Source organism: Nesoenas mayeri, assembly GCF_963082525.1.
Source record: "Nesoenas mayeri genome assembly, chromosome: 2".
Lineage (NCBI taxonomy): Eukaryota > Metazoa > Chordata > Aves > Columbiformes > Columbidae > Nesoenas > Nesoenas mayeri.
In genome coordinates, this window is record NC_137543.1 from 132684190 (window position 1) to 132696452 (window position 12263).

Consider the following 12263-nt stretch of genomic DNA (forward strand, 5'->3'; position numbering starts at 1 on the left):
GAACTGCTGGATTAATTACAGACTGCTCTAGCCCGGTAGTCTAGATGCAATCCAGGAAGAAGTGTTACTGAATATCAAGCTCACAGAAGTGAATCAATGCTGCGTACTTTCACAATTTCATCATACTTTTCTAAGGAGCGATAGAATTAAAAAACAAAAACAAAAACAAAAAAACCCCACAAAACAAAACAAAAAAACAATACCCAACAAACAACCCAGTGGTGCTCTTTGGTTTGCTGAGCAGCCACCTGTACTGCCAGATGTACAGAACCTCAGGCTTTTGTACCTTTCAAGTTGATATTCTGCAATGCAGTCACTCCAACCAGCCATCAGGTAACAGTCTCAAACATTCAACGTGTCTCACTGAGGAATTTCAGCTGGGATTTGGACCTGCAGGACTTTCCTTGAGGGAATTTGTCATGGCATGTATGAACTGACAGAGGGCTTTAGAACCAGAGTAATTTACATTACTTTTTGCAAGGAAAAAAAGCCTTTAGGGAAAGTAATAAATAAATAAATCCTCTTTGTGACAAATGGCAGCACTGAAAATAAAACAAACAAAAAAATTACCTTATAGTTTTGAACAGCTAGATATCAATGGCACATTTTTTATAGCTTCTCATTTATTTTCAAATTTCCTCCTATTTGAATGATTATTGAGATTTTTGTTTTCCTCAGTCCCAGGTTTACTGACTTATCTGTGTTGTATTCCTCCCAAACACTCTTGTCCCAATATATACAATGCACAATCACTTTTCCTTGTAGCTTTGAAGAGGAATGGGGAGGTTGTATCAGTACCATTATTTTACCTTTTTTTCTCAGTTTTTTGCCTCTTCCTTTATTACTTTTTCTGACTCTTAGCTGTTGAACGGGCATGCAACAATACAAAGCTGAACACACCAGTCATAGAAAGTACCTCCATCACCCTTAATCAGAATGTGTTTTGTTTCTTCTGCAGCTGTGCATTGCACAAAGACATATTCATGAAACCACACACAACTTTGGTTATTTTGAAGGCATGGGGAAAATAAGCAACAGGAGCAAAACAAGCAAAAAATCCAGTAGAAATATCCTCTTTAATAGCTTTCTTACTGAAACTAAACTGTGTTCTTCAAGAATGAATGCTAAAAGTGTCTGAATTAAATAGATGGAAAGTGATATTAGATGTAATTAAAACAAATACTTTTATTTTTTAATAGTTCTTACGGCAGTTCTTACATGCAGTTTTACCTACTGTGACTCTTTTTGTGTTAGTAAACAAATACAGAGACCAAAATTAGAATATACAAAAAATACTGACTTGTAAATATGATGGAAAATTACAGATGTAGTGTGTAAGTTAAGATCTATTCTCATAATGTAGACTCATTTTTTATTCTAGAGGGGAAAAGTAAAGTGGGAGAGAATCAGAAAGTTATTGATTGGGGTTGAACTGTAACAGCAATAATTCAGACTTGCTGGAAAAATGAACACTTCCTTGTCTCCAAGTTTCTTTTCCAAAAGAAAATTCCTTCATTTACGCATGGGTTAAATTTTCCAAGTTTTGGAGTAAACACTTTAAAAAGCACTGCAATCTTTATTTTTTTTTTCCAATGTCATAGACTCATAGCCTCATAGAATAGTTTAGGTTGGAAGAAACCTTCAAAGGTCATCTGGTCCAAACCCCCTGCAACGAGCTGGGACATCTTCAACTAGGTCAGTTTAAATAAAGTCAGGATTAGTGCTCACTGGATTTGCTGAAGTAAGTGTATCTCATACACATAGTAAATAAACTGCTTGGTTCCACCTCTACTCAGAATGGATGCAAATTTGCTTTTTTCCATGAGTTTATACAGTGCCATTCAATGGATCCAGCACAATTAAGGCTCACATTTTGAATGGACTCTTAGGCGCACTTTCCATTTGTCACCTGTATCATTTGAAGCTATCAAGCTGAAATAAATAGGCATCGGTTTATATTCTGCATAATAATTAATAAACAGTTTTGAATTAACCTGAGAAGTTGAGTTTTGAAAAGTCAGAATTAAACTGAACATCCTGTCTGAAATCTAGAAAATATTGAATACCTTACATTCCTTAACATACCATATTACAAATGAAAATAACACAACACACAATATTGGTAGTAACAAAACGAAAACCAAAACCCAGTAGCAATGTATTGATGTCGAATTGCCAAATTGCTCCTGAAGAGCTATTGTTATTGGGTAGAAAACAATGAAAAGCAGGAGAAGAGTTCCCAGGTAAACGTTGCTTTTAAGGAATCATTGTTCTTAAGGGGTTATGCCACAAGCAAGTGTATGGATAATACTATCAACACTAATTTAAATGACTGATAAATAGCTCCTGAACTATAAACATACTGCACAACTCTGTCTAGACAAAGCACTAAGTCGTGCCTGTTTGCTTTCACTCCATATTTTCACCTTGGAGGGAGAAAAAAAGCCGGCCTTCTTTCTCAGTTCTCCCCATAGGACCTTGAGGAATCAGGTGGCAGTGAGAAAGTATGGGGTTTTAGGGGATGTTGCAAGGAACTTCATGGGACAACCGCAGTATGAAATCCACATCTAACCTATCAACCACTGTAGCAAGCATTAAAAAACTTCTATAGGAGTGAGCTAAAATTTATAAATCCATATAGCCTTAATCTTCAGGTGAAGTTCTGATGGCTCTGAGATTTCCTCATAAATACTGCAAACAGCTCTATTATTAGCAGGTGTTCACTCACCTCAGTTTGTGAAGAAGCAGATTATTATTAATATCAGTGTGAATCCGTGTTATACATATAGCACAACTAGCAAGTGACAAAAAAAATGTTACAAAAATTAAGAGATAGGAAGTTCCTAAAATACAGTACTGGTATGTAATCCTCATGGAATCACAGGATGGTAGGAATGGGACAATAACAATTAATGTATAATAAATAAAGTAATAGATATTAATAAATAAATATAGTATCATGGCAATAAAATGGAAAGAGTAGCCCGGAAACAACACATAAACTGTTGTCAAAATCAAGCAGAACTGATCTAAAGCTTGGAGGCAATGAGGTAGAAGAGAGGTTAATCTGATCATGCAGCAATCCTTATGACCCCTTTATGTTATAGGATCATTCCTCTTAAGAGGAATTAAAACTTATGAAGGAATAAATACTCTAAATTGTGCCGAGATGAAAATGCTTATCAAATTATATTTTGCTGAAAATAGCTGTGCTGGGAAGACTGCCCATGAGACATCACCTGCCATCAGTGCATCACTACCTGCTTCTGAAGGCAATGTGCTGATTTTGAATAACCTGCCTCTTGAAGTATCTATTGATTAGCCCAGTGTGTTGCCTCACAGCTTCAGTAGTCCTCTCTTCTTTGGTATTTAGCAGGCCAGCGGGAGGAACTTAGGTTTTCCATTGAATTCAAGTAAAAATATTGATGGGCTTCCATTCATGACTGGTCTGAGTTTGCCAAAGCAAAATGAGTAGGCGTTATTTAATTTCATATCACAATTCATACACAGACCTGGATGTTCCAAGAAAATTTTAATTAAGATGCCCATAATTTAACATTTTGAAAGAAATCCAACAAATCCAGAATTTCTGATACAGATCATGAACACAAGATTGTGTGTCGTGTATAAACACTGAAATGAGGTTGGAAAGCTCTATCCATGCTTTGAATCATCTGGGAGTCAAATGACATTTTTACAATAACAGCAAGTGGTCTAAACAAGATGGAAAATAGATTTAAGGAAAATAGTTAAGCAAATATTTTTCTTTAATTACGATGTATTACAGCTAGCAATGTTCACTTCAAGCTTTTAGCTCATTACAATTGTCTTCCTTTAGACACAACTAATCAAATTGCCTCAGCATAATTTAATTCTTTTGGGCGTAATAAGCTTAATGCTTTATATAGCAGTGCTAAACCTAACGACTGTACATAGTCCTGCACATGTGAAGAGTAATTTGTCATCGTATAAACCATCATGTGCAAATACCACAATTTAGACAAAGCTATGAACAACTTCAAGCAAGATTTCAAAGGTGTCAGCACATGGCATGATGCAGAACTATTTGTTCAAGAGAACTTTCCAGGCACTAGAAATATATTTACAAAGCACAGATGCATTTTCTGTCCTGTTGCAAGACTCCATAGTGTAGCACAGTATGTACTGCACCCTACACACACCAAATGCTCAGATGCTGTTTCAGAAATGTTCTAGTTATATTACGTTATCAATAACTTGAAAAATAAACCCCCTCAAACCATTCCTTACCCTCTTTCCACCTGTGAAAATTTCTCAGTAACCTTACTTTCCAAGGGGGATATGGGAAAGACAGCTCATAGATGCTATTTATCGTAGTGCTGAAGGCTATGTAGCTGCTATGCAGTATACAAAAAGACAAAGTATCAGTAGGTCTGTTTATCTTATTTTATACCAAAGATGACTTCCAAGTATACTGATAACCCTCCTGTGAAAAATCAGCCAGCCTTTTATTTAAAAGCTAGAAATATCTTAGATATATAGTTATCTTTTTAAAAGCAAGTTTAACCATAAGAATCAATGTTTGCAGTAATATTGTATGGTTAAATTAGCCTTTTTATTTTGGAGTATAACTATTATTTTTAAGACACATTCAGAATATCTTTCAAATCTGGATTTCTTTTCCCGAAATATTTTCTTAAATTTCCTTAAATTGAGAGTCCCATCTCCTAGTATAAAAGTTCAGTTTCAGTAGCATTATTTAAATTATTAATAACAAAATTTGCTGTCTATGTTATGCTAGGTAGCCATAGTACTTCAGATTATTAGAAATGAAGGTATATTTTGTATTCCAGTGGACCTTCTGCAGTATTTGCTTTTAAAACAAACAAACAAACAAAACAACGCTGCTTTCTGTGTCTTATACAATAGAAAATACCAGAGTTGTGAACAGATCTGAAAATCTTCTGTCACTATGTAATTGTATAGTTGTGTGTGTATGTGAATTATTCTACAGAAAAATGAAACCCATTTGTATGGTTTTCATGGTTACGCAACTTGCTGAACTGACATTTAAGAATACATTTGACTCATACTGCCTCTTATTTTGGGAAAAACTTCTGGAGGCTCACAGTTCACAAGGGAAGAAACCTTTGCAGACCTTTTGAGTTGACTAGACAGTGTGACCACATTCAACCACTTCCCATCCCAAATCAAGACACTAGTTATCTCTCCTTTTACCGGCTTTATGGCAACTTGACACTAAATCTAACATACATGGGAAACGTTGGGCTTAAAGGTTGGTCCAGACAGAGCAGCAGAGAAATTGATCCCTCTTTGCATAAGGCAGCTGGGAAGATGTGTGAAGGCATGAAGCAGAATCTAGTCCTAAGGCCAGTGAGAATGTGTGAGTATAATGTCATGCGTAAGGGTGTCAGCTCTCTTGAGGATTAAAGCAAAAGAAGTGAAGGCTTCCACCTCTTCAAAGAGAAAATTTTGCCTGTTTCACTTTAGCATCCATCATAATACTGTTGTATTTCATCTAAAGAGACTGTAATGTCAAACAAATGCTGCTCATTGTTGTAAGACTTCAGTTCTCTCAACTGTTTTACTTAGCAAGGGAGAGTTGAAAAAGAAAAAAGAGTGGGACTATAAATAGTCATTCCTTCATTCAAGCTGATGCTTTTGCTCGTTTTATTTTTTTTACCAAAACAAGGGAAACCAAGCAAAGATAGATAGATAGATAGATAGATAGATAGATAGATAGATAGATATAGATAGATAAAGGGGGAAGACTAGTGAGATAAAGTGTTTCCTGGACTTAGTCAGACTTCCTTATTCTCAGAATTTCTTTGTCTTATTTTCACACAGAATCCACACACTGGCAGTGCTGACAAGTCCACTCAGTTTAGGTTTACTTCTCTTTCCCTTTAACATAATATAAATGGTAAGAACAATAACAAAGATGTTCCAGTCCATTAATTTCACAATAAATTTAACAAATATCTATGGCTGTTGTGTACAAAATAAAAAGTGAGCAATGCACTTTTACATTATAGTCACTTTTACATTATAGTCCTAACTTTGAAAATGTTTCCACTATAGCTAAAGTGGTTCAAGAAGGCTTATTTATTTATTTATTTATCTTTTCTTTCTTGCTACAGCAATATGAAACACCTATTTAGAAAGATGGGAAAAGCTGGAAGACTGAGATCCAAACACTCTCAGGATCTACAGACGTTCAAATCCAGATATGAAAATCGCTGTATGTCTACTGGCCCTGACCTAAACACTTGCACTGAAGAAACTGGTATAGAAAAGGAAAATTGATGACTAAGGCCTATCTGTATTTAATAACCTTTATTACAGTTTTGAGCATCTAAAATATTAACTTTTTTGCTTTTCAGGACACCCTTCTAAAGCTCTGAATGAGGAGAGTACCTCCACTCAGGAATACTGGTCAGATGTGCATTTACCTTTGGGAAAAAATTAAAGTATAAAAAACCCGAACACCCACATTTGTACTGATACTTCCTTAAACGGAGGTGGATTTCAGAAGACCCTCAGGAGTTTCTCCAGCCAATGTAACGTCTTTATTAATGTGTCATTTAACTTGTCTGTCATGTCATGGAATGTGTAAAAGCAACAACATAATTTCTTTAACCACCACCCAAGAGCATTCTCTCTTTTGATAAGAATACAAAGAATACAAAGAGGAAGCTGAATTCTATTTTTCCTCATTTGTGTCCAAAAAAATTGTATGTCATTAATCTCACAGGAGTGGCAGTGGGAAGACTGAACAGCTGTTACTACCTCCCTAGCATGAAGGAAGCCAGGCTCTAAAGCAGAATAGCTTTATATGATCATGGTAGTTCAAAACAGGAAGGATTGATTATAGATCAGAGAATCCAAACCTATGCTAATGTATGTATAGTCACCAGACAGAGGTCGTAGCAGATTAAAAAAAAAAGATATCTAAGATATTTAGTACAGGAAGAGTATCTCCTGTAAAATTAATTAAAATGTAGAAAGGAAAATGAATAATGTTTGTATTTGACAACCTATACTTTGATTCCTTATTTTAGGGATTATTCAATGATTTACCCAACACAGGTGTGTATATAAATCACCTGTGGGGCTTTTGTGTGTGCTTTTCACTACATAATAATTCTAGCCTTTATTTTGTGCTTCTTTGTTGTTCCTGGAACAGCAAGAGGGACAACAGGCTCCCCAGGGTCTCACTGTAATCATAACTTCTCCAGAGAAAGCATCTCCTTGTAAATCAGAACTATTCACTCCACTCAGGTGCTTTCCCACAAAATCCTTCAGATGGGAGGCTTAAAGTAAGCCCTTAAAGGGATCAGATTGTGCTCCTGGGGAGTAGTTGCTTTTATGTTGTCTTCTTTCTCTGAGAAAAGGATCAGCAAAACATCTGCTATAGGGTATGAGGTAGTTAGAAAAAGAGGCTTTTGATAGGCCTAAAGAAGAATGAGGGAGAAGATGAATCTTAGAAAATGGATAATCAGTATTAACATGCTGCTTGAATGTAGTTTTGTAAACTACCAAAGATACTTCTGTTGTGCCTACCATTATTGCAAACAAAAATATAATAAAATTTCCTTACAATAAAGCAAGAAAGTCAAAATTCTAGGATTTACAGTAGTCTGAGAAACCTTAAATATTCCTCCTATGTAATTCTTGAGAGGTCAGAATAAAAATAGAATGCTATATGACAGCATATGGTCATCTACTTGAAGGCAGTATTGTAATAAATATATATAAATGTGGCATAACATTACTGATGTCTCTTCCTGCACTATAAAGCTTGTCTTCTAAACCCAATAGTGTGTAGCATTTTACAGTGAGCCATCCTATCTTTATACGTTTATGCTCTACAAGTCATAAAACAGCTGTCAAACTGTCTGCCTTAAGACACCTCAGCTATGGAGAAACTCTGCAACTGTGATATAGCTTTATGCATGTTTTCATCTTCTGAGAAAAAAAAAATGACAAGAGGTCTAATAGGGTAGGCAAGCAAAATTAATTCCTAAGGAATATACCTACATAGTTGTGTATGTTTAAATAACATTTGAAAAAATGCTAAAAGAATGTTATTTAGGATGCAAAGGCAGCTGTTGAAAGGTAGCTCTCATAGAATATGAAAATGATGCTTCAGCTCTGCAGCAAGTTCTGGCTTCCACAACGACTTACTTCTACTCAGGTTTGGTTGGTCACCCTGGGTTGTTCCACGAAAAATACACGAGAAAGAGAATATACTGAGACTTCCAAAAACTTTGTGACAGTAGTCACTGACATCTGGGACTGTTTCCAGTAACAACTGCCCTGAGGAAACAGCACAATCAGCTGCTATGAAGTCCAAAAATTAGAAATTAGTTTGGCATAGAAGTCAGTAATTTTGAGGAAAGGAGCCAACTGAAGAGCACTTTATGCATCTGGCATCTGGTGAATAGATGCTCTATATGGCATGGAATGATATTGTGGGCAAAGATTTGAAACAAAATGGAAACAAGTGTCTTAAAATCAAGCCTTCTGGGGACTGAGAAAGATTCTGAGTACATAACAAAAAGGAAAATCTAAAATACAAGGCTCTTGGGGAAAGGGTGAACCACAAAAGAGGCATTGCTGGGAATGTGACAGAACACAACTAAGTATCATTTTTCAAAGCCTTAATGTGCAGATAAGCTAAAACATCTCTTTCTCAATAAAGACAACAACTGATATTAATACAGTATTAATTATATAATACATAGAAAAAAGTATTTTTAATTTGCTAGAATCATGAATCTTAACCTGACAGTACTTAAAATGAACCATTTTTAGTGCATGTAAGAAACACGGAACTGAGGTCTACAGTATTAAAGAAGCTATAAATAATTATTTAATATAGGGATTTGTATAGTGTTAGATGAAAGAAGGCTGTGAATAAATTAATGTTCTTAAAGTCCTAATGGTATTAAGGCAGCAACATGATGCAATTTGATTAATTATTCTAATAAGAAGTTGAACATATTTTGTTTTCACTGCCATAAATGAATCACTCTTTTCTAAGTGTTTTTTATTTTGATGGGGTATCTAGTACAACATGATGTGGATCAGCTTAAAGGCAGTTGTGTTTGATTATTTTCCTTTCTTTGTTTATTATGTTCCTGCTGTTATTTTAAATATAAGGATTCCTGTGATGCTAAGGAGAACAGATTCAAAAGCTGTAATTAACAAACTCTCGACATGGGCGACTCTAAATGTATACAAATACAAAAGAAGTCTTGAGCCAAATCTGAGCATGATGAGTAAATTATTCTAAGAACCATTACTTAAGTATCATCAGCAAAGCCAGACTGCAAGGAACAAATTGTAAATTGAAAACATGACCTTATGTTTTCCCTAATTGCAGGCACTGAAAATGTACAGAGCCTGACCTGCTATTCATTGTGAGGTCCTGAATCTCTGTTAGAAAACCTCTGACGTGGGACACCAGACAATGTCCGTGATTTCCTTTTGTAAATCCTGTGGCCACATTGGTCTTTGGTTTCTTCCCCCACCACACAGTACAGGGTGATGCACGTGCAACTATGGCCCACCAAAACAGTCTGCAAGGCTCTTTTGGTCTTTAGCAAGATCAAGTTCTCAACTCTCTTGTCTTCTAGTTCTTTCTTTTAGCCTCTGATTTTAGCATTAGCCTTTTAACCAAATGATCACTCATGTTTTCTTTGTCTGGCCAGCTTCTCATGGAAAAGTCTACTACATTCGTCAGTAGGCACTGGACACTGGCATATTAACATTATCCTGCATTTTTATACTGAATAGGGATTAATATTAATCTCAAAAGTCCACCTATCTGACAAAAAGAGAAGGTGGTATTTCTGTTTCGTTAGACTACAAGTCAGTGGCTTCACATGTACAAGAAACATTTAAAAAAAAAAAAAAAGCAAGTGTGGGGAGGCAGTCTTCTTCAGCCATTCTCCAAATCCATAGCTTCTGTACAGGTTGAAGGGCCTCCAAGCTACCTTTGAAACGTGAACATTTACTAGTGGCAGAGAAATAAGGAATTTTGCCTCAAGACATTGCAGTGTAAAAGACAGGTCAAAGGATTCCAAGAGCAGAGCTTTTTGCTCCTTTCCAGTTGTCAGATTTAGCTGGCGCCAAAAGCCACTGTGGTCCCTGGTGAAAGTTAAGAGGCTGTTTACACCTCACAGAGAGGAGAAACTACCCTTAGCTAATGCTTTTGAGATGTTTTCTGCAGCCACAATCCTTCACAGCCCAGAAATCTGGTTTAAGTCCCTCAGCACCCAGGCAAGCTCCCTCTGCTGGGGACTTAATTGGCGTCTGGAGCAAGAGGTTTAGACCTCATAGACCAGAAGGTTACCTCAGTATTGAGGGAATTCTTCTCTTGTCTCTTGACAGAACCAAGGAGCAGGAAGAGCTCCCATTACTCCCAGTTTAGCCAGAAAGAGACACAGAGATCTACAATTTCCTTCTTTAAAGCTATGTTTTAAAAAAAAACAAACGTGCTGCCAGTGTTCATAGGAAGGGTAGGGTGGTTATAACTGTTAATTTAAAATTTACACTTGAGTGGATGTGTGGTGAGCAGAAAACTTTAGTCTTTTAAGGCAGATTTGCATTTGGTGCTGCCATATTGACACTGGGGTCTGCTGTACTTCAGCAAATCATTTTTGTTTTGGTCTTGGTATTTATTTCAATTTTGCATCCTAGGTAGGCTCTAAAAAGTCTCTAAAAGCGTGGCTGACACCCCTCCCACACCTTTTCCTTTTATACAGCCCCTGCCATTGCATGGTGTGCATTTGCCTGGATGTATTTCAAACCAAAGCAGCCTAGTAATGCTTTTAAGGGTTACTCTGCTGATCCAGTCATCCATCTAATTTAGGCAGGGGTTGTACCCTTACCATTTTGGGCAGAATTAAATTCTTGGGCATATGAGCTCAGAAGTGAAAATTTGTGCCATTTCTTGACATTTATATCACAGAGTTGTTAAACCACTTGACAGACAAGACATTATTACGTTTGTTTATCAGATAAAATGACGGAAATCCAACCACGACTGAAAAATCGTATTTTCATTCTAATACCAAGTTCTCACTGATACAGCCACATAGAGAAACTACATCTGTTGCTTCTGAATCTGACAAAATCTTCAGGCGATTTCTCCTCCCACCATATCTTTCTGTATTCCTGTGGTTTTAAATCCATAGGCTCACACACCCACACAGAGCAACTAAATGAATCATTTTCTTTCACAACTTCCCCCACATCTACCCCCCCAAAAAAAAATAAAAAAAAAATAGCCAGACTGTTAGCAGTCATGTTTATAAAAAAGAGAGACAATCAAGGAAACATGAGTCCTCAAAATGTCACCAGTGCCGTAAGTTCTATAAAGGGCTTTGAATGAGGTCACAGTTGCATATAGGGACAGTGTAAGTTCTGCTGATCAGACTGTCAGTTCCCAGTCTGAGGGAGGCTCCCAGTTAAGAGCATCTGATCACTACCATGCAAGAGCAATCCCATTGAGGTAACAGGCGCATAAGATTGTAAAGTTGAGCTCAGCCTATTAAAATGTCAGAGAGCAAGGGAAACACCCACTTCACTCCATGACTGCTTTCTTCAAGCATCTCAAACAAAAAGCATTTTTTAGTGCTGGCTAATAATATCAAGAAAACATATATGCTACTCCTGAAAACTGTGAAAGCGTGTTCCATTTCAAGCTGTGAAAAAGAAAGAAATCAGAAGAAAAATAATTAGAGAAAATCATGGCACAACACCACTGAGGAAAGTTGTAACCAATGATGAAATAATGTCTCATGCTCATAGCTGAATACATCAGTCTTTGAATACCACACTGCTTACCAAACATAATACACATTTCTGCTTTTCAGTAGTAGGAAGCAGCCAAAGAAAAAGTCAGTCCGGGAGGAGATAAGACATCTGTTATATTAACTAACTAGCTGTGGGAATACATTTTTACATCAGTGTTTTAAACGATGAGCAAGGATATATGAACATTTATTTTATTTCCTGTATTCTCTAAAATCTAGAATGCAGTCTGCAGTTTAATTTTGATAATTAAGAAATGAAGTTGAGCTTTCTTGTGTGCCAACAAGCATACTGTATGTTACCAGCATGTGTAACATTCATTTTTAAAAACTTATTTAAATATGAGTAAAATGCTATTTCCAGGCACTCTATTTTTCTCTATTCTTGTGAAAGAAGTGTGGTTTTTTTCCTGTCTTGCAAACCATTAACAAGACATTGGG